The 27990-nt window shown below is 49.0% G+C and overlaps 1 long non-coding RNA gene across 1 annotated transcript; it reads right to left on the bottom strand.

The window, feature by feature from the left end:
* Positions 1-16408: 16408 nt before the first annotated feature.
* Positions 16409-27990, bottom strand: LOC140410105 (uncharacterized). Its single transcript, XR_011940502.1, has 2 exons — positions 17416-27990; positions 16409-17320 (listed from the first exon to the last, which is right to left on the bottom strand). It is a non-coding gene; the product is annotated as an uncharacterized lncRNA (long non-coding RNA).

Raw genomic sequence — 27990 nt, 5'->3', positions numbered from 1 at the left:
ACCTGTCCTGGGAGAGCTCGTTGCTGACACTGGGTATAAAGTGGGGGGCAAACTGTCAGGGTAATGTAGAGGGAGCTCTACACTGTATCTAACCCGTGCTGTACCTGTCCTGGGAGAGCTCGATGCTGACACTGGGTATAAAGTGGGGGGGGTCACTGTCAGGGTAATGTAGAGGGAGCTCTACACTGTATCCAACCCGTGCTGTACCTGTCCTGGGAGAGCTCGATGCTGACACTGGGTATAAAGTGGGGGGGACACTGTCAGGATAATGTAGAGGAAGCTCTACACCGTATCTAACCCGTGCTGTACCTGTCCTGGGAGAGCTCGATGCTGACACTGGGTATAAAGTGGGGGACACACTGTCAGGGTAATGTAGAGGGAGCTCTACACTGTATCTAACCCGTGCTGTACCTGTCCTGGGAGAGCTCGATGCTGACACTGGGTATAAAGTGGGGGACACACTGTCAGGGTAATGTAGAGGGAGCTCTACGCTGTATCAAACCCGTGCTGTAACTGTCCTGGGAGCGCTCGATGCTGACACTGGGTATAAAGTGGGGGACACACTGTCAGGGTAATGTAGAGGGAGCTCTACACTGTATCTAACCCGTGCTGTACCTGTCCTGGGAGAGCTCGATGCTGACACTGGGTATAAAGTGGGGGGGGGGCACTGTCAGGGTAATGAAGATGGAGCTCTCCACTGTATCTAACCCGTGCTGTACCTGTCCTGGGAGAGCTCGATGCTGACACTGGGTCTAAAGTGGGGGACACACTGTCAGGGTAATGTAGAGGGAGCTCTCCACTGTATCTAACCCATGCTGTACCTGTCCTGGGAGAGCTCGATGCTGACACGGGTATAAAGTGGGGGGGACACTGTCAGGGTAATGTAGAGGGAGCTCTACACTGTATCTAACCCGTGCTGTATCTGTCCTGGGAGAGCTCGATGCTGACACTGGGTATAAAGTGGGAGACACATTGTCAGGGTAATGTAGAGGGAGCTCTACACTGTTTCTAACCCGTGCTGTACCTGTCCTGGGAGAGCTCGATGCTGACACTGGGTATAAAGTGGGAGACAGATTGTCAGGGTATTGTAGAGGGAGCTCTACACTGTATCTAACCCGTGCTGTACCTGTTCTGGGAGAGCTCGATGCTGACACTCGGTATAAAGTGGGAGACACATTGTCAGGGTAATGTAGAGGGAGCTCTACACTGTATCTAACCCGTGCTGTACCTGTCCTGGGAGAGCTCGATGCTGACACTGGGTATAAAGTGGGGGACACACTGTCAGTTTAATGTAGAGGGAGCTCTACACTGTATCTAACCCGTGCTGTACCTGTCCTGGGTGAGCTCGATGCTGACACTGGGTATAAAGTGGGGGACACACTGTCAGGGTAATGTAGAGGGAGCTCTACACTGTATCTAACCCGTGCTGTACCTGTCCTGGGAGAGCTCTATGCTGACACTAGGTATAAAGTGGGGGACACACTGTCAGGGTAATTTAGAGGGAGCTTTACACTGTATCTAACCCGTGCTGTACCTGTCCTGGGAGCGCTCGATGCTGACACTGGGTATAAAGTGGGGGGGACACTGTCAGGGTAATGTAGAGGGAGCTCTACACTGTATCTAACCCGTGCTGTACCTGTCCTGGGAGAGCAAGATGCTGACACTGGGTATAAAGTGGCGGGGACACTGTCAGGATAATGTAGAGGGAGCTCTACACTGTATCTAACCCGTGCTGTACCTGTCCTGCGAGAGCTCGATGCTGACACTGGGTATAAAGTGGGGGACACACACACTGTCAGGGTAATGTAGAGGGAGCTCTACACTGTATCTAACCCCTGTTGTACCTGTCCTGGGAGAGCTGGATGCTGACACTGGGTATAAAGTGTGGAACACACTGTCAGGGTAATGTAGAGGGAGCTCTACACTGTATCTAAACCGTGCTGTACCTGTCCTGGGAGCGCTCGTTGCTGACACTGGGTATAAAGTGGGGGACACACTGTCAGGGCAATGTACAGTGAGCTCTACACTGTATCTAACCCGTGCTGTACCTGTCCTGGGAGAGCTCGATGCTGACATTGGGTATAAAGTGGGAGGGACACTGTCAGGGTAATCTAGAGGGAGCTCTACACTGTATCTAACCCGTACTGTACCTGTCCTGGGAGAGCTCGATGCTGACACTGGGTCTAAAGTGGGGGGTATACACACTGTCAGGGTAATGTAGAGGGAGCTCTACACTGTATCTAACCCGTGCAGTATCTGTCCTGGTAGAGCTCGATGCTGACACTGGGTCTAAAGTGGGGGACACACTGTCAGGGTAATGTAGAGGGAGCTCCACACTGTATCTAACCCGTGCTGTACCTGTCCTGGGAGAGCTCGATGCTGACACTGGGTATAAAGTGGGATACACACTGTCAGGGTAATGTAGAGGGAGCTCTACACTGTATCTAACCCGTGCTGTACCTGTCCTGGGAGAGCTCGATGCTGACACTGGGTATAAAGTGGGGGACACACCGTCAGGGTATTGTAGAGGGAGCTCTACACTGTATCTAACCCATGCTGTACCTGTCCTGGGAGAGCTCGATGCTGACACTGGGTATAAAGTGGGCGACACACTGTCAGGGTAATGTAGAGGGAGCTCTACACTGTATCTAACCCGTGCTGTACCTGTCCTGGGAGAGCTCGATGCTGACACTGGGTATAAAGTGGGAGACACACACTGTTTGGGTAATGTAGAGGTAGCTCTACACTGCATCTAACCCGTGCTGTACCTGTCCTGGGAGAGCTCGATGCTGACACTGGGTATAAAGTGGGGGGGGTCACTGTCAGGGTAATGTAGAGGGAGCTCTACACTGTATCTAACCCATGCTGTACCTGTCCTGGGAGAGCTCGATGCTGACACTGGGTATAAAGTGGGGGACACACTGTCAGGGTAATGTAGAGGGAGCTCAACACTGTATCTAACCCGTGCTGTACCTGTCCTGGGATAGCTCGATGCTGACACTGGGTATAAAGTGGGGGACACACTGTCAGGGTAATGTAGAGGGAGCTCTACACTGTATCTAACCCGTGCTGTACCTGTCCTGGGAGCACTCGGTGCTGACACTGGGTATAAAGTGGGGAGGTCACTGTAAGGGTAATGTAGAGGGAGCTCTACACTGTATCTAACCCGTGCTGTACCTGTCCTGGGAGAGCTCGATGCTGACTCTGGGTATAAAGTGGGGGGGGGGATTGTCAGGGTAATGTAGAGGGAGCTCTACACTGTATCTAACCCGTGCTGTACCTGTCCTGGTAGAGCTCGATGCTGACACTGGGTATAAAGTGGGGGACACACTGTCAGGGTAATGTAGAGGGAGCTCTACACTGTATCTAACCCGTACTGTACCTGTCCTGGGAGAGCTCGATGCTGACACTGGGTATAAAGTGGGGGACACACTGTCAGGGTAATGTAGAGGGAGCTCTACACTGTATCTAACCCGTGCTGTACCTGTCCTGGTAGAGCTCGATGCTGACACTGGGTATAAAGTGGGGGACACACTGTCAGGGTAATGTAGAGGGAGCTCTACATTGTATCTAACACGTGCTGTACCTGTCCTGGGAGAGCTCGATGCTGACACTGGGTATAAAGTGTGGGGGACACTGTCAGGGTAATGTAGAGGGAGCTCTGCACTGTATCTAACCCGTGCTGTACCTGTCCTGGGAGAGCTCGATGCTGACACTGGGTATAAAGTGGGGGACACACTGTCAGGGTAATGTAGAGGGAGCTCTACACTGTATCTAACCCGTGCTGTACCTGTCCTGGGAGAGCTCGATGCTGACACTGGGTATAAAGTGGGGGACACACTGTCAGGGTAATGTAGGGGGAGCTCTACACTGTATCTAACCCGTGCTGTACCTGTCCTGGGAGAGCTCGATGCTGACACTGGGTATAAAGTGGGAGACACACACTGTCAGGGTAATGTAGAGGGAGCTCTAAACTGCATCTAACCCGTGCTGTACCTGTCCTGGGAGAGCTCGATGCTGACACTGGGTATAAAGTGGGGGGGGTCACTGTCAGGGTAATGTAGAGGGAGCTCTACACTGTATCTAACCCATGCTGTACCTGTCCTGGGAGAGCTCGATGCTGACACTGGGTATAAAGTGGGGGACACACTGTCAGGGTAATGTAGAGGTAGCTCTACACTGTATCTAACCCGTGCTGTACCTGTCCTGGGATAGCTCGATGCTGACACTGGGTATAAAGTGGGGGACACACTGTCAGGGTAATGTAGAGGGAGCTCTACACTGTATCTAACCCGTGCTGTACCTGTCCTGGGAGCACTCGGTGCTGACACTGGGTATAAAGAGGGGAGGTCACTGTCAGGGTAATGTAGAGGGAGCTCTACACTGTATCTAACCCGTGCTGTACCTGTCCTGGGAGAGCTCGATGCTGACTCTGGGTATAAAGTGGGGGGGGGGATTGTCAGGGTAATGTAGAGGGAGCTCTACACTGTATCTAACCCGTGCTGTACCTGTCCTGGTAGAGCTCGATGCTGACACTGGGTATAAAGTGGGGGACACACAGTCAGGGTAATGTAGAGGGAGCTCTACACTGTATCTAACCCGTGCTGTACTTGTCCTGGGAGCGCTCGATGCTGACACTGGGTATAAAGTGGGGGACACACTGTCAGGGTAATGTAGAGGGAGCTCTACACTGTATCTAACCCGTGCTGTACCTGTCCTGGGGGAGCTCGATGCTGACACTGGATATAAAGTGGGGGGGGTCACTGTCAGGGTAATGTAGAGGGAGCTCTACACTGTATCTAACCCGTGCTGTACCTGTCCTGGGAGAGCTCGATGCTGACACTGGGTATAAAGTGGGAGACACACACTGTTTGGGTAATGTAGAGGGAGCTCTACACTGTATCTAACCCCTGTTGTACCTGTCCTGGGAGAGCTGGATGCTGACACTGGGTATAAAGTGTGGAACACACTGTCAGGGTAATGTAGAGGGAGCTCTACACTGTGTCTAAACCGTGCTGTACCTGTCCTGGGAGCGCTCGTTGCTGACACTGGGTATAAAGTGGGGGACACACTGTCAGGGCAATGTACAGTGAGCTCTACACTGTATCTAACCCGTGCTGTACCTGTCCTGGGAGAGCTCGATGCTGACATTGGGTATAAAGTGGGAGGGACACTGTCAGGGTAATCTAGAGGGAGCTCTACACTGTATCTAACCCGTACTGTACCTGTCCTGGGAGAGCTCGATGCTGACACTGGGCATAAAGTGGGACGGACACTGTCAGGGTAATGTAGAGGGAGCTCTACACTGTATCTAACCCGTGCTGTACCTGTCCTGGGAGAGCTCGATGCTGACACTGGGTATAAAGTGGGGGACACACAGTCAGGGTAATGTAGAGGGAGCTCTACACTGTATGTAACCCGTGCTGTACCTGTCCTGGGAGAGCTCGATGCTGACTCTGGGTATAAAGTGGGGGACACACTGTCAGGGTAATGGAGAGGGAGCTCTACACTGTATCTAACCCGTGCTGTACCTGTCCTGGGAGAGCTCGATGCTGACACTGGGTATAAAGTGGGGGACACACTGTCAGGGCAATGTACAGTGAGCTCTACACTGTATCTAACCCGTGCTGTACCTGTCCTGGGAGAGCTCGATGCTGACATTGGGTATAAAGTGGGAGGGACACTGTCAGGGTAATGTAGAGGGAGCTCTACACTGTATCTAACCCGTGCTGTACCTGTCCTGGGAGAGCTCGATGCTGACATTGGGTATAAAGTGGGAGGGACACTGTCAGGCTAATCTAGAGGGAGCTCTACACTGTATCTAACCCGTACTGTACCTGTCCTGGGAGAGCTCGATGCTAACACTGGGTCTAAAGTGGGGGACACACTGTCAGGGTAATGTAGAGTGAGCTCCACACTGTATCTAACCCGTGCTGTACCTGTCCTGGGAGAGCTCGATGCTGACACTGGGTATAAAGTGGGATACACACTGTCAGGGTAATGTAGAGGGAGCTCTACACTGTATCTAACCCGTGCTGTACCTGTCCTGGGAGAGCTCGATGCTGACACTGGGTATAAAGTGTGGGGGTCACTGTCAGGTAATGTAGAGGGAGCTCTACACTGTATCTAACCCGTGCTGTACCTGTCCTGGGAGAGCTCGATGCTGACACTGGGCATAAAGTGGGACGGACACTGTCAGGGTAATGTAGAGGGAGCTCTACACTGTATCTAACCCGTGCTGTACCTGTCCTGGGAGAGCTCGATGCTGACACTGGGTATAAAGTGGGGGACACACTGTCAGGGTAATGGAGAGGGAGCTCTACACTGTATCTAACCCGTGCTGTACCTGTCCTGGGAGAGCTCGATGCTGACACTGGGTATAAAGTGGGGGACACACTGTCAGGGTAATGTAGAGGGAGCTCCACACTGTATCTAACCCGTGCTGTACCTGTCCTGGGAGAGCTCGATGCTGACACTGGGTATAAAGTGGGGGGGACACTGTCAGGGTAATGTAGAGGGAGCTCTACACTGTATCTAACCCGTGCTGTACCTGTCCTGGGAGAGCTCGATGCTGGCACTGGGTATAAAGTGGGGGGGACACTGTCAGGGTAATGTAGAGGGAGCTCTACACTGTATCTAACCCGTGCTGTACCTGTCCTGGGAGAGCTCGATGCTGACACTGGGTATAAAGTGGAGGGGACACTGTCAGGGTAATGTAGAGGGAGCTCTACACTGTATCTAACCCGTGCTGTACCTGTCCTGGGAGAGCTCGATGCTGACACTGGGCATAAAGTGGGACGGACACTGTCAGGGTAATGTAGAGGGAGCTCTACACTGTATCTAACCCGTGCTGTACCTGTCCTGGGAGAGCTCAATGCTGACACTGGGTATAAAGTGGGGGACACACTGTCAGGGTAATGTAGAGGGAGCTCTACACAGTATCTAACCCGTGCTGTACCTGTCCTGGGGGAGCTCGATGCTGACACTGGGTATAAAGTGGGGGACACACTGTCAGGGTAATGTAGAGGGAGCTCTACACTGTATCTAACCCGTGCTGTACCTGTCCTGGGAGAGCTCAATGCTGACACTGGGTATAAAGTGGGGGACACACTGTCAGGGTAATGTAGAGGGAGCTCTACACAGTATCTAACCCGTGCTGTACCTGTCCTGGGGGAGCTCGATGCTGACACTGGGTATAAAGTGGGGGGGGTCACTGTCAGGGTAATGTAGAGGGAGCTCTACACTGTATCTAACCCGTGCTGTACCTGTCCTGGGAGAGCTCGATGCTGACACTGGGTATAAAGTGGGGGACACACTGTCAGGGTAATGTAGAGGTAGCTCTACACTGTATCTAACCCGTGCTGTACCTGTCCTGGGATAGCTCGATGCTGACACTGGGTATAAAGTGGGGGACACACTGTCAGGGTAATGTAGAGGGAGCTCTACACTGTATCTAACCCGTGCTGTACCTGTCCTGGGAGCACTCGGTGCTGACACTGGGTATAAAGAGGGGAGGTCACTGTCAGGGTAATGTAGAGGGAGCTCTACACTGTATCTAACCCGTGCTGTACCTGTCCTGGGAGAGCTCGATGCTGACTCTGGGTATAAAGTGGGGGGGGGGATTGTCAGGGTAATGTAGAGGGAGCTCTACACTGTATCTAACCCGTGCTGTACCTGTCCTGGTAGAGCTCGATGCTGACACTGGGTATAAAGTGGGGGACACACAGTCAGGGTAATGTAGAGGGAGCTCTACACTGTATCTAACCCGTGCTGTACTTGTCCTGGGAGCGCTCGATGCTGACACTGGGTATAAAGTGGGGGACACACTGTCAGGGTAATGTAGAGGGAGCTCTACACTGTATCTAACCCGTGCTGTACCTGTCCTGGGGGAGCTCGATGCTGACACTGGATATAAAGTGGGGGGGGTCACTGTCAGGGTAATGTAGAGGGAGCTCTACACTGTATCTAACCCGTGCTGTACCTGTCCTGGGAGAGCTCGATGCTGACACTGGGTATAAAGTGGGAGACACACACTGTTTGGGTAATGTAGAGGGAGCTCTACACTGTATCTAACCCCTGTTGTACCTGTCCTGGGAGAGCTGGATGCTGACACTGGGTATAAAGTGTGGAACACACTGTCAGGGTAATGTAGAGGGAGCTCTACACTGTGTCTAAACCGTGCTGTACCTGTCCTGGGAGCGCTCGTTGCTGACACTGGGTATAAAGTGGGGGACACACTGTCAGGGCAATGTACAGTGAGCTCTACACTGTATCTAACCCGTGCTGTACCTGTCCTGGGAGAGCTCGATGCTGACATTGGGTATAAAGTGGGAGGGACACTGTCAGGGTAATCTAGAGGGAGCTCTACACTGTATCTAACCCGTACTGTACCTGTCCTGGGAGAGCTCGATGCTGACACTGGGCATAAAGTGGGACGGACACTGTCAGGGTAATGTAGAGGGAGCTCTACACTGTATCTAACCCGTGCTGTACCTGTCCTGGGAGAGCTCGATGCTGACACTGGGTATAAAGTGGGGGACACACAGTCAGGGTAATGTAGAGGGAGCTCTACACTGTATGTAACCCGTGCTGTACCTGTCCTGGGAGAGCTCGATGCTGACTCTGGGTATAAAGTGGGGGACACACTGTCAGGGTAATGGAGAGGGAGCTCTACACTGTATCTAACCCGTGCTGTACCTGTCCTGGGAGAGCTCGATGCTGACACTGGGTATAAAGTGGGGGACACACTGTCAGGGTAATGTACAGTGAGCTCTACACTGTATCTAACCCGTGCTGTACCTGTCCTGGGAGAGCTCGATGCTGACATTGGGTATAAAGTGGGAGGGACACTGTCAGGGTAATGTAGAGGGAGCTCTACACTGTATCTAACCCGTGCTGTACCTGTCCTGGGAGTGCTCGATGCTGACATTGGGTATAAAGTGGGAGGGACACTGTCAGGCTAATCTAGAGGGAGCTCTACACTGTATCTAACCCGTACTGTACCTGTCCTGGGAGAGCTCGATGCTAACACTGGGTCTAAAGTGGGGGACACACTGTCAGGGTAATGTAGAGTGAGCTCCACACTGTATCTAACCCGTGCTGTACCTGTCCTGGGAGAGCTCGATGCTGACACTGGGTATAAAGTGGGATACACACTGTCAGGGTAATGTAGAGGGAGCTCTACACTGTATCTAACCCGTGCTGTACCTGTCCTGGGAGAGCTCGATGCTGACACTGGGTATAAAGTGGGGGGGTCACTGTCAGGGTAATGTAGAGGGAGCTCTACACTGTATCTAACCCGTGCTGTACCTGTCCTGGGAGAGCTCGATGCTGACACTGGGCATAAAGTGGGACGGACACTGTCAGGGTAATGTAGAGGGAGCTCTACACTGTATCTAACCCGTGCTGTACCTGTCCTGGGAGAGCTCGATGCTGACACTGGGTATAAAGTGGGGGACACACTGTCAGGGTAATGGAGAGGGAGCTCTACACTGTATCTAACCCGTGCTGTACCTGTCCTGGGAGAGCTCGATGCTGACACTGGGTATAAAGTGGGGGACACACAGTCAGGGTAATGTAGAGGGAGCTCTACACTGTATCTAACCCGTGCTGTACCTGTCCTGCGAGAGCTCGATGCTGACACTGGGTATAAAGTGGGGGACACACTGTCAGGGTAATGTAGAGGGAGCTCTACACTGTATGTAACCCGTGCTGTACCTGTCCTGGGAGAGCTCGATGCTGACTCTGGGTATAAAGTGGGGGACACACTGTCAGGGTAATGTAGAGGGAGCTCCACACTGTATCTAACCCGTGCTGTACCTGTCCTGGGAGAGCTCGATGCTGACACTGGGTATAAAGTGGGGGGGACACTGTCAGGGTAATGTAGAGGGAGCTCTACACTGTATCTAACCCGTGCTGTACCTGTCCTGGGAGAGCTCGATGCTGGCACTGGGTATAAAGTGGGGGACACACTGTCAGGGTAATGGAGAGGGAGCTCTACACTGTATCTAACCCGTGCTGTACCTGTCCTGGGAGAGCTCGATGCTGACACTGGGTATAAAGTGGGGGACACACAGTCAGGGTAATGTAGAGGGAGCTCTACACTGTATCTAACCCGTGCTGTACCTGTCCTGGGAGAGCTCGATGCTGACACTGGGTATAAAGTGGGGGACACACTGTCAGGGTAATGTAGAGGGAGCTCCACACTGTATCTAACCCGTGCTGTACCTGTCCTGGGAGAGCTCGATGCTGACACTGGGTATAAAGTGGAGGGGACACTGTCAGGGTAATGTAGAGGGAGCTCTACACTGTATCTAACCCGTGCTGTACCTGTCCTGGGAGAGCTCGATGCTGACACTGGGCATAAAGTGGGACGGACACTGTCAGGGTAATGTAGAGGGAGCTCTACACTGTATCTAACCCGTGCTGTACCTGTCCTGGGAGAGCTCGATGCTGACACTGGGTATAAAGTGGGGGACACACTGTCAGGGTAATGGAGAGGGAGCTCTACACTGTATCTAACCCGTGTTGTACCTGTCCTGGGAGAGCTCAATGCTGACACTGGGTATAAAGTGGGGGACACACTGTCAGGGTAATGTAGAGGGAGCTCTACACTGTATCTAACCCGTGCTGTACCTGTCCTGGGAGAGCTCGATGCTGACTCTGGGTATAAAGTGGGGGACACACTGTCAGGGTAATGTAGAGGGAGCTCTACACTGTATCTAACCCGTGCTGTACCTGTCCTGGGAGAGCGCGATGCTGGCACTGGGTATAAAGTGGGGGACATACTGTCAGGGTAATGTAGAGGGAGCTCAACACTGTATCTAACCCGTGCTGTACCTGTCCTGGGATAGCTCGATGCTGACACTGGGTATAAAGTGGGGGACACACTGTCAGGGTGATGTAGAGGGAGCTCTACACTGTATCTAACCCGTGCTGTACCTGTCCTGGGAGCACTCGGTGCTGACACTGGGTATAAAGTGGGGAGGTCACTGTCAGGGTAATGTAGAGGGAGCTCTACACTGTATCTAACCCGTGCTGTACCTGTCCTGGGAGAGCTCGATGCTGACTCTGGGTATAAAGTGGGGGGGGGGATTGTCAGGGTAATGTAGAGGGAGCTCTACACTGTATCTAACCCGTGCTGTACCTGTCCTGGTAGAGCTCGATGCTGACACTGGGTATAAAGTGGGGGACACACTGTCAGGGTAATGTAGAGGGAGCTCTACACTGTATCTAACCCGTGCTGTATTTGTCCTGGGAGCGCTCGATGCTGACACTGGGTATAAAGTGGGGGACACACTGTCAGGGTAATGTAGAGGGAGCTCTACACAGTATCTAACCCGTGCTGTACCTGTCCTGGGGGAGCTCGATGCTGACACTGGGTATAAAGTGGGGGGGGTCACTGTCAGGGTAATGTAGAGGGAGCTCTACACTGTATCTAACCCGTGCTGTACCTGTCCTGGGAGAGCTCGATGCTGACACTGGGTATAAAGTGGGGGACACACTGTCAGGGTAATGTTGAGGGAGCTCTACACTGTATCTAACCCGTGCTGTACTTGTCCTGGGAGCGCTCGATGCTGACACTGGGTATAAAGTGGGGGACACACTGTCAGGGTAATGTTGAGGGAGCTCTACACTGTATCTAACCCGTGCTGTACTTGTCCTGGGAGCGCTCGATGCTGACACTGGGTATAAAGTGGGGGACACACTGTCAGGGTAATGTAGAGGAAGCTCTACACTGTATCTAACCCGTACTGTACCTGTCCTGGGAGAGCTCGATGCTGACACTGGGCATAAAGTGGGGGACACGCTGTCAGGGTAATGTAGAGGGAGCTCTACACTGTATCTAACCCGTGCTGTACCTGTCCTGGTAGAGCTCGATGCTGACACTGGGTATAAAGTGGGGGACACACTGTCAGGGTAATGTAGAGGGAGCTCTACATTGTATCTAACACGTGCTGTACCTGTCCTGGGAGAGCTCGATGCTGACACTGGGTATAAAGTGGGGGGGACACTGTCAGGGTAATGTAGAGGGAGCTCTGCACTGTATCTAACCCGTGCTGTACCTGTCCTGGGAGAGCTCGATGCTGACACTGGGTATAAAGTGGGGGACACACTGTCAGGGTAATGTAGAGGGAGCTCTACACTGTATCTAACCCGTGCTGTACCTGTCCTGGGAGAGCTCGATGCTGACACTGGGTATAAAGTGGGGGACACACTGTCAGGGTAATGTAGGGGGAGCTCTACACTGTATCTAACCCGTGCTGTACCTGTCCTGGGAGAGCTCGATGCTGACACTGGGTATAAAGTGGGAGACACACACTGTCAGGGTAATGTAGAGGGAGCTCTACACTGCATCTAACCCGTGCTGTACCTGTCCTGGGAGAGCTCGATGCTGACACTGGGTATAAAGTGGGGGGGGTCACTGTCAGGGTAATGTAGAGGGAGCTCTACACTGTATCTAACCCATGCTGTACCTGTCCTGGGAGAGCTCGATGCTGACACTGGGTATAAAGTGGGGGACACACTGTCAGGGTAATGTAGAGGTAGCTCTACACTGTATCTAACCCGTGCTGTACCTGTCCTGGGATAGCTCGATGCTGACACTGGGTATAAAGTGGGGGACACACTGTCAGGGTAATGTAGAGGGAGCTCTACACTGTATCTAACCCGTGCTGTACCTGTCCTGGGAGAGCTCGATGCTGACTCTGGGTATAAAGTGGGGGGGGGGATTGTCAGGGTAATGTAGAGGGAGCTCTACACTGTATCTAACCCGTGCTGTACCTGTCCTGGTAGAGCTCGATGCTGACACTGGGTATAAAGTGGGGGACACACAGTCAGGGTAATGTAGAGGGAGCTCTACACTGTATCTAACCCGTGCTGTACTTGTCCTGGGAGCGCTCGATGCTGACACTGGGTATAAAGTGGGGGACACACTGTCAGGGTAATGTAGAGGGAGCTCTACACTGTATCTAACCCGTGCTGTACCTGTCCTGGGAGAGCGCGATGCTGACACTGGGTATAAAGTGGGCGACACACTGTCAGGGTAATGTAGAGGGAGCTCTACACTGTATCTAACCCGTGCTGTACCTGTCCTGGGAGAGCTCGATGCTGACACTGGGTATAAAGTGGGAGACACACACTGTTTGGGTAATGTAGAGGGAGCTCTACACTGTATCTAACCCCTGTTGTACCTGTCCTGGGAGAGCTGGATGCTGACACTGGGTATAAAGTGTGGAACACACTGTCAGGGTAATGTAGAGGGAGCTCTACACTGTATCTAACCCCTGTTGTACCTGTCCTGGGAGAGCTCGATGCTGACACTGGGTATAAAGTGGGGGACACACTGTCAGGGTAATGTAGAGGGAGCTCTACACTGTATCTAACCCGTGCTGTACCTGTCCTGGGAGAGCTCGATGCTGACACTGGGTATAAAGTGGGGGGGACACTGTCAGGGTAATGTAGAGGGAGCTCTACACTGTATCCAACCCGTGCTGTACCTGTCCTGGGAGAGCTCGATGCTGACACTGGGTATAAAGTGGGGGGGACACTGTCAGGGTAATGTAGAGGGAGCTCTACACTGTATCTAAACCGTGCTGTACCTGTCCTGGGAGCGCTCGTTGCTGACACTGGGTATAAAGTGGGGGACACACTGTCAGGGCAATGTACAGTGAGCTCTACACTGTATCTAACCCGTGCTGTACCTGTCCTGGGAGAGCTCGATGCTGACATTGGGTATAAAGTGGGAGGGACACTGTCAGGGTAATCTAGAGGGAGCTCTACACTGTATCTAACCCGTACTGTACCTGTCCTGGGAGAGCTCGATGCTGACACTGGGCATAAAGTGGGACGGACACTGTCAGGGTAATGTAGAGGGAGCTCTACACTGTATCTAACCCGTGCTGTACCTGTCCTGGGAGAGCTCGATGCTGACACTGGGTATAAAGTGGGGGACACACAGTCAGGGTAATGTAGAGGGAGCTCTACACTGTATGTAACCCGTGCTGTACCTGTCCTGGGAGAGCTCGATGCTGACTCTGGGTATAAAGTGGGGGACACACTGTCAGGGTAATGGAGAGGGAGCTCTACACTGTATCTAACCCGTGCTGTACCTGTCCTGGGAGAGCTCGATGCTGACACTGGGTATAAAGTGGGGGACACACTGTCAGGGCAATGTACAGTGAGCTCTACACTGTATCTAACCCGTGCTGTACCTGTCCTGGGAGAGCTCGATGCTGACATTGGGTATAAAGTGGGAGGGACACTGTCAGGGTAATCTAGAGGGAGCTCTACACTGTATCTAACCCGTACTGTACCTGTCCTGGGAGAGCTCGATGCTAACACTGGGTCTAAAGTGGGGGACACACTGTCAGGGTAATGTAGAGGGAGCTCCACACTGTATCTAACCCGTGCTGTACCTGTCCTGGGAGAGCTCGATGCTGACACTGGGTATAAAGTGGGATACACACTGTCAGGGTAATGTAGAGGGAGCTCTACACTGTATCTAACCCGTGCTGTACCTGTCCTGGGAGAGCTCGATGCTGACACTGGGTATAAAGTGGGGGGGTCACTGTCAGGGTAATGTAGAGGGAGCTCTACACTGTATCTAACCCGTGCTGTACCTGTCCTGGGAGAGCTCGATGCTGACTCTGGGTATAAAGTGGGGGACACACTGTCAGGGTAATGTAGAGGGAGCTCTACACTGTATCTAACCCGTGCTGTACCTGTCCTGGGAGAGCTCGATGCTGACACTGGGTATAAAGTGGGGGGGACACTGTCAGGGTAATGTAGAGGGAGCTCTACACTGTATCTAACCCGTGCTGTACCTGTCCTGGGAGAGCTCGATGCTGACACTGGGCATAAAGTGGGACGGACACTGTCAGGGTAATGTAGAGGGAGCTCTACACTGTATCTAACCCGTGCTGTACCTGTCCTGGGAGAGCTCGATGCTGACACTGGGTATAAAGTGGGGGACACACTGTCAGGGTAATGTAGAGGGAGCTCCACACTGTATCTAACCCGTGCTGTACCTGTCCTGGGAGAGCTCGATGCTGACACTGGGTATAAAGTGGGGGACACACTGTCAGGGTAATGTAGAGGGAGCTCTACACTGTATCTAACCCGTGCTGTACCTGTCCTGGGAGAGCTCGATGCTGACACTGGGTATAAAGTGGGGGACACACTGTCAGGGTAATGTAGAGGGAGCTCTACACTGTATCTTACCCGTGCTGTACCTGACCTGGGAGAGCTCGATGCTGACACTGGGTATAAAGTGGGGGACACACTGTCAGGGTAATGGAGAGGGAGCTCTACACTGTATCTAACCCGTGCTGTACCTGTCCTGGGAGAGCTCGATGCTGACACTGGGTATAAAGTGGGGGACACACAGTCAGGGTAATGTAGAGGGAGCTCTACACTGTATGTAACCCGTGCTGTACCTGTCCTGGGAGAGCTCGATGCTGACTCTGGGTATAAAGTGGGGGACACACTGTCAGGGTAATGTAGAGGGAGCTCCACACTGTATCTAACCCGTGCTGTACCTGTCCTGGGAGAGCTCGATGCTGACACTGGGTATAAAGTGGGGGGGACACTGTCAGGGTAATGTAGAGGGAGCTCTACACTGTATCTAACCCGTGCTGTACCTGTCCTGGGAGAGCTCGATGCTGACACTGGGCATAAAGTGGGACGGACACTGTCAGGGTAATGTAGAGGGAGCTCTACACTGTATCTAACCCGTGCTGTACCTGTCCTGGGAGAGCTCGATGCTGACACTGGGTATAATGTGGGGGACACACTGTCAGGGTAATGGAGAGGGAGCTCTACACTGTATCTAACCCGTGTTGTACCTGTCCTGGGAGAGCTCAATGCTGACACTGGGTATAAAGTGGGGGACACACTGTCAGGGTAATGTAGAGGGAGCTCTACACTGTATCTAACCCGTGCTGTACCTGTCCTGGGAGAGCTCGATGCTGACTCTGGGTATAAAGTGGGGGACACACTGTCAGGGTAATGTAGAGGGAGCTCTACACTGTATCTAACCCGTGCTGTACCTGTCCTGGGAGAGCGCGATGCTGACACTGGGTATAAAGTGGGGGACACACTGTCAGGGTAATGTAGAGGGAGCTCTACACTGTATCTAACCCGTGCTGTACCTGTCCTGGGAGAGCTCGATGCTGACACTGGGTATAAAGTGGGGGACACACTGTCCGGGTAATGTAGAGGGAGCTCTACACTGTATCTAACCCGTGCTGTACCTGTCCTGGGAGAGCTCGATGCTGACACTGGGTATAAAGTGGGGGACACACTGTCAGGGTAATGTAGAGGGAGCTCTACACTGTATCTAACCCGTGCTGTACCAGTCACCTTGCAATGGGACGGATGAAGAAATTAAGACACGGAAAAGCACACATTGTGTTCGATATTTTATTGGACAATGTATAAGGCAAACAATTATTCTTTACAGATGGAGACACACAACAGACTCTCCAGGTTCTACTCCTGTACCTCTGACACAGAACTGGGTGAATGGATATACAAACTGTTTAAACTAAAGCAACCTTACACCCCTCCGAATGCCACTTTCGATGACTTCCGATTTGCTTGATAATTACCACTGGCAGCAACGGCCTGTGCAGCTCAACCGAGGAGGAAATTGCAGCCAGGAATTGTCATTACATACACCAGTATATCATGGTGCAGACACACACTGATGGACACACACTGGGACCAATCAACACACACAACACCGCAGCCAATCACCAGTGAGAGCACACGCACTATGAAGACAGGGGGCAGCAGAGTTCCCACTCATTCGAGTAGCAGCCAGCTAGGAGCACAGAGCTCACAGCCTGCAACACAGACATTCACCATGTGCTGAGTGCATCGACTGGTTAAGACAAGGCAAAGGTCTTTAGTTAAAGCTGGTATCGCGTTAAACCACAGTCGGAGTATGTTTAAACAGTTAATGATTCAATAAAATAGTGTTGCACTACTTCAAGTGTTGGTCACCTGTATGTGATCCAGAACACCCAACATATCAGGAATGAAGCACACTGAAGTTGAATAGACCTCCGACACGTTCATTCTCTTCACCCTGTCACCATCTGCGCATGGAATTGAGATGGTGTTCATCCTCCACATAGCTGAAGCCAACAGGGTGTCACACATCAGGATTTGCCTCAATCTTTGTCCGTTTAATCACTGGACAGTGATCAGGAGCAGGAGCCCTGGCTGATTTACAAGTGATCACTGGACAGTGATCAGGAGCAGGAAACTGGCTGATTTACAAGTGATCACTGGACAGTGATCAGGAGCAGGAACCCTGGCTGATTTACAAGTGATCACTGGACAGTGATCAGCAGCAGGAACCTAGGCTGATTTACAAGTGATCACTGGACAGTGATCAGGAGCAGGAACCTGGCTGATTTACAAGTGATCACTGGACAGTGATCAGGAGCAGGAACCTAGGCTGATTTACAAGTGATCACTGGACAGTGATCAGGAGCAGGAACCTAGGCAGATTTCTACTCCTCCAACCCAGCAAAATAATAGAAAAGCAAATATTTTAACTATTAACTATCATTCAGAATATATGCAGTAGTATCCTGTATGTAACTCGCTCCCAGATATTTGTTATTCTATATAAATATGCACCCCAAAACCCCTCAATTAGATTCCAGTCTGTAAGTCACTACCGGGTATCTGTTATTCTGAATATAAACCACCCTGAACCTCTCGATTAGATTCCAATCTGTAACTCACTCCCGGGTATCTGTTTATCTATATATAAACCACCCCGAACCCCTCGATTAGATTCCAGTCTGTAACTCACTCCCGGGTATCTGTTATTCTATATATAAACCACCCTGAACCCCTCGATTAGATTCCAGTCTGTAACTCACTCCCGGGTATCTGTTATTCTATATATAAACCACCCTGAACCCCTCGATTAGATTCCAGTCTGTAACTCACTCCCGGGTATCTGTTATTCTATATATAAACCACCCTGAACCCCTCGATTAGATTCCAGTCTGTAACTCACTCCCGGGTATCTGTTATTCTGTATATAAACCACCCTGAACCTCTCGATTAGATTCCAATCTGTAACTCACTCCCGGTATCTGTTATTCTGTATATAAACCACCCTGAACCTCTCGATTAGATTCCAGTCTGTAAATCACTCCCGGGTATCTGTTATTCTATATATAAACCACCCTGAACCCCTCGATTAGATTCCAGTCTGTTACTCACTCCCGGGTATCTGTAATTCTATATATAAACCACCCTGAACCCCTCGATTAGATTCCAGTCTGGAACTCACTCCCGGGTATCTGTTATTCGATATACAAACCACCGTAAACTCTCGATTAGATTCCAATCTGCAAATCACTCCCGGGTATCTGTTATTCAATATATACACCATCCCGAACCCCTCGATTAGATTCCAGTCTGTAACTCATTCCCGGGTATCTGTTATTCTATATATAAATCACCCCGAACCCCTCGATTAGATTCCCGTCTGTAACTCACTCCCGGGTATCTGTTATTCTATATATACACCACCCCGAACCCCTCGATTAGATTCCCGTCTGTAACTCACTCCCAGGTATCTGTTATTCTATATATAAACCATCCTGAACCCCTTGATTAGATTCCAGTCTGTAACTCATTCCCGGGTATCTGTTATTCTATATATAAACCACCCTGAACCTCTCGATTAGATTCCAGTCTGTAACTCACTATCGGGTATCTGTTACTCTATATAAACCACCCCGAACCCCTCGATTAGATTCCAGACTGTAACTCACTCCCGGGTATCTGTTATTCTATATATAAACCACCCTGAACCTCTAGATTAGATTCCAGTCTGTTAATCACTCCCGGGTATCTGTTATTCTATATATAAACCACCCGGAACCCCTCGATTAGATTCCAGTCTGTAACTCACTCCCGGGTATCTGTTATTCGATATATAAACCACCCTGAACCCCTTGATTAGATTCCAGTATGTAACTCACTCCTGGGTATTTGTTATTCTATATTTCAACCACCCTGAACACCTCGATTAGATTCAAGTCTGTAACTCACTCCCGGGTATCAGTTATTCTATATATAAACCACCCTGAACCCCTCGATTAGATTCCAGTCTGTAACTCACTCCCGGGTATCTGGTATTCTATATATAATCCACCCCGAACCCCTCGATTAGATTCCAGTCTGTAACTCACTCTCAGGTATCTGTTATTCTATATATAAACCACACTGAACCCCTCGATTAGATTCCAGTCTGTAACTCACTCCCGGGTATCTGTTATTCTATATATAAACCACCCTGAACCCCTCGATTAGATTCCAGTCTGTAACTCACTCCCGGGTATCTGTTATTCGATATATAAACCACCCTGAACCTCTCGATTAGATTCCAGTCTGTAACTCATTCCCGGGTATCTGTTATTCTATATATAAACCACCCCGAAACCTGTCGATTAGATTCCAGTCTGTAACTCACTCCCGGGTCTCTGTTATTCTATATATAAACCACCCTGAACCTCTCGATTAGATTCCAGTCTGTAAATCACTCCCGGGTATCTGTTATTCTGTATATAAACCACCCTGAACCTCTCGATTCGATTCCAGTCTGTAAATCACTCCCGGGTATCTGTTATTCTCTATATAACCAACCCGAACCCCTCGATTAGATTCCAGTCTGTAACTCACTCCCGGGTATCTGGTATTCTATATATAAACCACCCTGAACCCCTCCGTTATTCTATATACAAACCACCCTGAACTCCTCGATTAGATTCCAGTCCGCAACTCACTCCCGGGTATCTGTTATTCTCTATATAACCAACCCGAACCCCTCGATTAGATTCCAGTCTGTAACTCACTCCCGGGTATCTGGTATTCTATATATAAACCACCCTGAACCCCTCCGTTATTCTATAAACAAACCACCCTGAACTCCTCGATTAGATGCCAGTCCGCAACTCACTCCCGGGTATCTGTTATTCTCTATATAACCAACCCGAACTCCTCGATTAGATTCCAGTCTGTAACTCACTCCCGGGTATCTGTTATTCTATATATAAACCACCCTTAACCCCTCGAATAGATTCCAGTCTGTAACTCACTCCCGGGTATCTGTTATTCTATATATAAACCACCCCGAACCCATCGGTTAGATTCCAGTCTGTAACTCACTCCCAGGTATCTGTTATTCTATAGAAAACCCACCCCGAACCCCTCGATTAGATTCCACTCTGTAACTAACTCCCGGGTATCTGTTATTCTATATATAAACCACCCCGAACCCCTCGATTAGATTCCAGTCTGTAACTCACTCCCGGGTATCTGTTATTCTATATACAAACCACCCTGAACCCCTCGATTAGATTCCAGTCCGCAACTCACTCCCGGGTATCTGTTATTCTCTATATAACCAACCCGAACCCCTCGATTAGATTCCAGTCTGTAACTCACTCCCGGGTATCTGTTATTCTATATATAAACCACCCTTAACCCCTCGAATAGATTCCAGTCTGTAACTCACTCCCGGGTATCTGTTATTCTATATATAAACCACCCCGAACCCATCGATTAGATTCCAGTCTGTAACTCACTCCCAGGTATCTGTTATTCTATATATAACCCACCCCGAACCCCTCGATTAGATTCCAGTCTGTAACTCACTCCCGGGTATCTGTTATTCTATATATAAACCACCCCGAACCTCTCGATTAGATTCCAGTCTGTAACTCACTCCCGGGTATCTGTTATTCTATATATAAACCACCCCGAGCCCCTCGATTAGATTCCAGTCTGTAACTCACTCCCAGGTATCTGTTATTCTATATATAAACCACCCCGAACCCCTCGATTAGATTCCAGTCTGTAACTCACTCCCGGGTATCTGGTATTCTATATATTTACCACATTGAACCCCTCGATTAGATTCCAGTCTGTAACTCACTCCCGGGTATCTGTTATTCGATATATAAACCACCCTGAACCTCTCGATTAGATTCCAGTCTGTAACTCATTCCCGGGTATCTGTTTTTCTATATATAAACCACCCTGAACCTCTCGATTAGATTCCAGTCTGTAAGTCACTCCAGGGTATCTGTTATTCTGTATATAAACCACCCTGAACCTCTCGATTAGATTCCAGTCTGTAACTCACTCCCGGGTATCTGTTACTCTATATATAAACCACCCCGAACCCCTCGATTAGATTCCAGTCTGTAACTCACTCCCGGGTATCTGTTATTCTATATATAAACCACCCCGAACCCCTCGATTAGATTCCAGTCTGTATCTCACTCCCGGGTATCTGTTATTCTACATATAAACCACCCCGAACCCCTCGATTAGATTCCAGTCTGTAACACACTCCTGGGTAACTGTTATTCTATAGATAAACCACCCCAAAACCCTCGGTTAGATTCCAGTCTGTAACTCACTCCCGGGTATCTGTTATTCTATATATAAACCACCCCGAACCCCTCGATTAGATTCCAGTCTGTATCTCACTCCCGGGTATCTGTTATTCTGTATATAAACCAGCCCGAACCCCTCGATTAGATTCCAGTCTGTAACTCACTCCCGGGTATCTGTTATTCTATATAGAAACCATCCCGAACCCCTCAATTAGATTCCAGTCTGTAACTCACTCCCGGGTATCTGTTATTCTATATATAAACTCCCTGAACCCCTCGATTAGATTCCAGTCTGTAACTCACTGCCGGGTATCTGTTATTCTCTATATAAACCATCCCGAACCCCTCGATTAGATTCCAGTCTGAAACTCACTCCCGGGTATCTGTTATTCTATATATAAACCACCCTGAACCCCCCGATTAGATTCCAGTCTGTAACTCACTCCCGGGTACCTGTTATTCTATATATAAACCACCCCAAATCCCTCGATTAGATTCCAGTCTGTAACTCACTACCGGGTATCTGTTATTCTATATATAAACTACCCCGAACCCCCCGATTAGATTCCAGTCTGTAACTCACTCCCGGGTATCTGTTATTCTATATATAAACCACCCCGAACCCCTCGATTAGATTCCAGTCTGTAACTCACTCCCGGGTATCTGTTATTCTATATATAAACCACCCCGAAACCCTCGATTAGATTCCAATCTGTAACTCACTCCCGGGTATCTGTTATTCTATATATAAACCACACCGAACCCCCCGATTAGATTCCAGTCTGTAACTCACTCCCGTGTATCTGTTATTCTATATATAAACCACCCCGAACCCCTCGATTAGATTCCAGTCTGTAACTCACTCCCGGGTATCTGTTATTCTATATATAAACCACCCCGAACCCCTCGATTAGATTCCAGTCTGTAACTCACTCCCGGGTATCTGTTATTCTATATATAAACCACCCCGAACCCCTCGATTAGATTCCAGTCTGTATCTCACTCCCGGGTATCTGTTATTCTACATATAAACCACCCCGAACCCCTCGATTAGATTCCAGTCTGTAACACACTCCTGGGTAACTGTTATTCTATAGATAAACCACCCCAAAACCCTCGGTTAGATTCCAGTCTGTAACTCACTCCCGGGTATCTGGTATTCTATATATTTACCACATTGAACCCCTCGATTAGATTCCAGTCTGTAACTCACTCCCGGGTATCTGTTATTCGATATATAAACCACCCTGAACCTCTCGATTAGATTCCAGTCTGTAACTCATTCCCGGGTATCTGTTTTTCTATATATAAACCACCCTGAACCTCTCGATTAGATTCCAGTCTGTAAGTCACTCCAGGGTATCTGTTATTCTGTATATAAACCACCCTGAACCTCTCGATTAGATTCCAGTCTGTAACTCACTCCCGGGTATCTGTTACTCTATATATAAACCACCCCGAACCCCTCGATTAGATTCCAGTCTGTAACTCACTCCCGGGTATCTGTTATTCTATATATAAACCACCCCGAACCCCTCGATTAGATTCCAGTCTGTATCTCACTCCCGGGTATCTGTTATTCTACATATAAACCACCCCGAACCCCTCGATTAGATTCCAGTCTGTAACACACTCCTGGGTAACTGTTATTCTATAGATAAACCACCCCGAAACCCCCGATTAGATTCCAGTCTGTAACTCACTCCCGGGTATCTGTTATTCTATATATAAACCACCCCGAATCCCTCGATTAGATTCCAGTCTGTAACTCACTCCCGGGTATCTGTTATTCTATATATAAACCACCCCGAAACCCTCGATTAGATTCCAATCTGTAACTCACTCCCGGGTATCTGTTATTCTATATATATACCACCCCGAACCCATCGATTAGATTCCAGTCTATAACTCACTCCCGGGTACCTGTTATTCTATATATAAACCACCCCGAATCCCTCGATTAGATTCCAGTCTGTAACTCACTCCCGGGTATCTGTTATTCTATATATAAACCACCCCGAATCCCTCGATTAGACTCCAGTCTGTAACTCACTCCCGGGTATCTGTTATTCTATATATAAACCACCCCGAAACCCTCGATTAGATTCCAATCTGTAACTCTCTCCCGGGTGTCTGTTATTCTATATATAAACCACCCCGAACCCATCGATTAGATTCCAGTCTGTCACTCACTCCCGGGTGTCTGCTATTCTATATATAAACCACCCCGAACCTCTCAATTAGATTCCAGTCTGTAACTCACTCCCGGGTATCTGTTATTCTGTATATAAACCACACCAAACCCCTCGATTAGATTCCAGTCTGTAACTCACTCCCGGGTATCTGTTATTCTATATATAAACCACCCCGAACCCCTCGATTAGACTCCAGTCTGTAACTCACTCCCGGGTATCTGTTATTCTATATATAAACCACCCCGAACCCCTCGATTAGACTCCAGTCTGTACCTCACTCCCGTGTATCTGTTATTCTATATATAAACCACCCCGAACCCCTCGATTAGATTCCAGTCTGTAACTCACTCCCGGGTATCTGCTATTCTATATATAAACCACCCCGAAACCCTCGATTAGATTCCAGTCTGTAACTCACTCCCGGGTATCTGTTATTCTATATATAAACCACCCCGAACCCCTCGATTAGATTCCAGTCTGTAACTCACTCCCGGGTATCTGTTATTCTATATTTAAACCATCCCGAACCCCTCGATTAGATTCCAGTCTGTAACTCACTCCCGGGTATCTGTTATTCTATATTTAAACCATCCCGAACCCCTCGATTAGATTCCAGTCTGTAACTCACTCCCGGGTATCTGTTATTCTGTATATAAACCACCCTGAACCCCTCGATTAGATTCCAGTATATAACTCACTCCCGGGTACCTGTTATTTATATATATAAACCACCCCGAAACCCTCGATTAGATTCCAGTCTGTAACTCACTCCCGGGTATCTGTTATTCTATATATAAACCACCCCGAACCCATCGATTAGATTCCAGTCTGTAACTCACTCCCAGGTATCTGTTATTCTATATATAACCCACCCCGAACCCCTCGATTAGATTCCAGTCTGTAACTCACTCCCGGGTATCTGTTATTCTATATATAAACCACCCCGAACCTCTCGATTAGATTCCAGTCTGTAACTCACTCCCGGGTATCTTTTATTCTATATATAACCCACCCCGAACCCCTCGATTAGATTCCAGTCTGTAAGTCGCTCCAGGCTATCTGTTATTCTATATATAAACCACCCCGAACCCCTCGATTAGATTCCAGTCTGTAACTCACTCCCGGGTATCTGTTATTCTATATATAAACCACCCCGAGCCCCTCGATTAGATTCCAGTCTGTAACTCACTCCCAGGTATCTGTTATTCTATATATAAACCACCCCGAACCCCTCGATTAGATTCCAGTCTGTAACTCACTCCCGGGTATCTGGTATTCTATATATTTACCACATTGAACCCCTCGATTAGATTCCAGTCTGTAACTCACTCCCGGGTATCTGTTATTCGATATATAAACCACCCTGAACCTCTCGATTAGATTCCAGTCTGTAACTCATTCCCGGGTATCTGTTTTTCTATATATAAACCACCCTGAACCTCTCGATTAGATTCCAGTCTGTAAGTCACTCCCGGGTATCTGTTATTCTGTATATAAACCACCCTGAACCTCTCGATTAGATTCCAGTCTGTAACTCACTCCCGGGTATCTGTTATTCTATATATAAACCACCCCGAACCCCTCGATTAGATTCCAGTCTGTAACTCACTCCCGGGTATCTGTTATTCTATATATAAACCACCCCGAACCCCTCGATTAGATTCCAGTCTGTATCTCACTCCCGGGTATCTGTTATTCTATATATAAACCACCCCGAACCCCTCGATTAGATTCCAGTCTGTAACACACTCCTGGGTAACTGTTATTCTATAGATAAACCACCCCAAAACCCTCGGTTAGATTCCAGTCTGTAACTCACTCCCGGGTATCTGTTATTCTATATATAAACCACTCCGAACCCCTCGATTAGATTCCAGTCTGTATCTCACTCCCGGGTATCTGTTATTCTGTATATAAACCAGCCCGAACCCCTCGATTAGATTCCAGTCTGTAACTCACTCCCGGGTATCTGTTATTCTATATAGAAACCATCCCGAACCCCTCAATTAGATTCCAGTCTGTAACTCACTCCCGGGTATCTGTTATTCTATATATAAACTCCCTGAACCCCTCGATTAGATTCCAGTCTGTAACTCACTGCCGGGTATCTGTTATTCTCTATATAAACCATCCCGAACCCCTCGATTAGATTCCAGTCTGAAACTCACTCCCGGGTATCTGTTATTCTATATATAAACCACCCTGAACCCCCCGATTAGATTCCAGTCTGTAACTCACTCCCGGGTACCTGTTATTCTATATATAAACCACCCCAAATCCCTCGATTAGATTCCAGTCTGTAACTCACTACCGGGTATCTGTTATTCTATATATAAACTACCCCGAACCCCCCGATTAGATTCCAGTCTGTAACTCACTCCCGGGTATCTGTTATTCTATATATAAACCACCCCGAACCCCTCGATTAGATTCCAGTCTGTAACTCACTCCCGGGTATCTGTTATTCTATATATAAACCACCCCGAAACCCTCGATTAGATTCCAATCTGTAACTCACTCCCGGGTATCTGTTATTCTATATATAAACCACACCGAACCCCCCGATTAGATTCCAGTCTGTAACTCACTCCCGGGTATCTGTTATTCTATATATAAACCACCCCGAACCCCTCGATTAGATTCCAGTCTGTAACTCACTCCCGGGTATCTGTTATTCTATATATAAACCACCCCGAACCCCCCGATTAGATTCCAGTCTGTAACTCACTCCCGGGTATCTGTTATTCTATATATAAACCACCCCGAATCCCTCGATTAGATTCCAGTCTGTAACTCACTCCCGGGTATCTGTTATTCTATATATAAACCACCCCGAAACCCTCGATTAGATTCCAATCTGTAACTCACTCCCGGGTATCTGTTATTCTATATATATACCACCCCGAACCCATCGATTAGATTCCAGTCTATAACTCACTCCCGGGTACCTGTTATTCTATATATAAACCACCCCGAATCCCTCGATTAGATTCCAGTCTGTAACTCACTCCCGGGTATCTGTTATTCTATATATAAACCACCCCGAATCCCTCGATTAGATTCCAGTCTGTAACTCACTCCCGGGTATCTGTTATTCTATATATAAACCACCCCGAAACCCTCGATTAGATTCCAATCTGTAACTCACTCCCGGGTGTCTGTTATTCTATATATAAACCACCCCGAACCCATCGATTAGATTCCAGTCTGTCACTCACTCCCGGGTGTCTGCTATTCTATATATAAACCACCCCGAACCTCTCAATTAGATTCCAGTCTGTAACTCACTCCCGGGTATCTGTTATTCTGTATATAAACCACCCCAAACCCCTCGATTAGATTCCAGTCTGTAACTCACTCCCGGGTATCTGTCATTCTATATATAAACCACCCCGAACCCCTCGATTAGACTCCAGGCTGTAACTCACTCCCGGGTATCTGTTATTCTATATATAAACCACCCCGAACCCCTCGATTAGACTCCAGTCTGTACCTCACTCCCGTGTATCTGTTATTCTATATATAAACCACCCCGAACCCCTCGATTAGATTCCAGTCTGTAACTCACTCCCGGGTATCTGCTATTCTATATATAAACCACCCCGAAACCCTCGATTAGATTCCAGTCTGTAACTCACTCCCGGGTATCTGTTATTCTATATATAAACCACCCCGAACCCCTCGATTAGATTCCAGTCTGTAACTCACTCCCGGGTATCTGTTATTCTATATTTAAACCATCCCGAACCCCTCGATTAGATTCCAGTCTGTAACTCACTCCCGGGTATCTGTTATTCTATATTTAAACCATCCCGAACCCCTCGATTAGATTCCAGTCTGTAACTTACTCCCGGGTATCTGTTATTCTGTATATAAACCACCCTGAACCCCTCGATTAGATTCCAGTATATAACTCACTCCCGGGTACCTGTTATTTATATATATAAACCACCCCGAAACCCTCGATTAGATTCCAGTCTGTAACTCACTCCCGGGTATCTGTTATTCTATATATAAACCACCCCGAACCCCTCGATTAGACTCCAGTCTGTACCTCACTCCCGTGTATCTGTTATTCTATATATAAACCACCCCGAACCCCTCGATTAGATTCCAGTCTGTAACTCACTCCCGGGTATCTGTTATTCTATATATAAACCATCCCGAACCCCTCGATTAGATTCCAGTCTGTAACTCACTCCCGGGTATCTGTTATTCTATATATAAACCACCCCGAACCCCTCGATTAGATTCCAGTCTGTAACTCACTCCCGGGTATCTGCTATTCTATATATAAACCACCCCGAACCCCTCGATTAGATTCCAGTCTGTAACTCACTCCCGGGTATCTGTTATTC

This window comes from Scyliorhinus torazame, chromosome 4 (assembly GCF_047496885.1).
Source record: "Scyliorhinus torazame isolate Kashiwa2021f chromosome 4, sScyTor2.1, whole genome shotgun sequence".
In the NCBI taxonomy this organism is placed as follows: Eukaryota; Metazoa; Chordata; class Chondrichthyes; order Carcharhiniformes; family Scyliorhinidae; genus Scyliorhinus; species Scyliorhinus torazame.
Note: the sequence above shows the minus strand (reverse complement) of the source record. Positions and strands in the feature narration are given on the sequence as shown.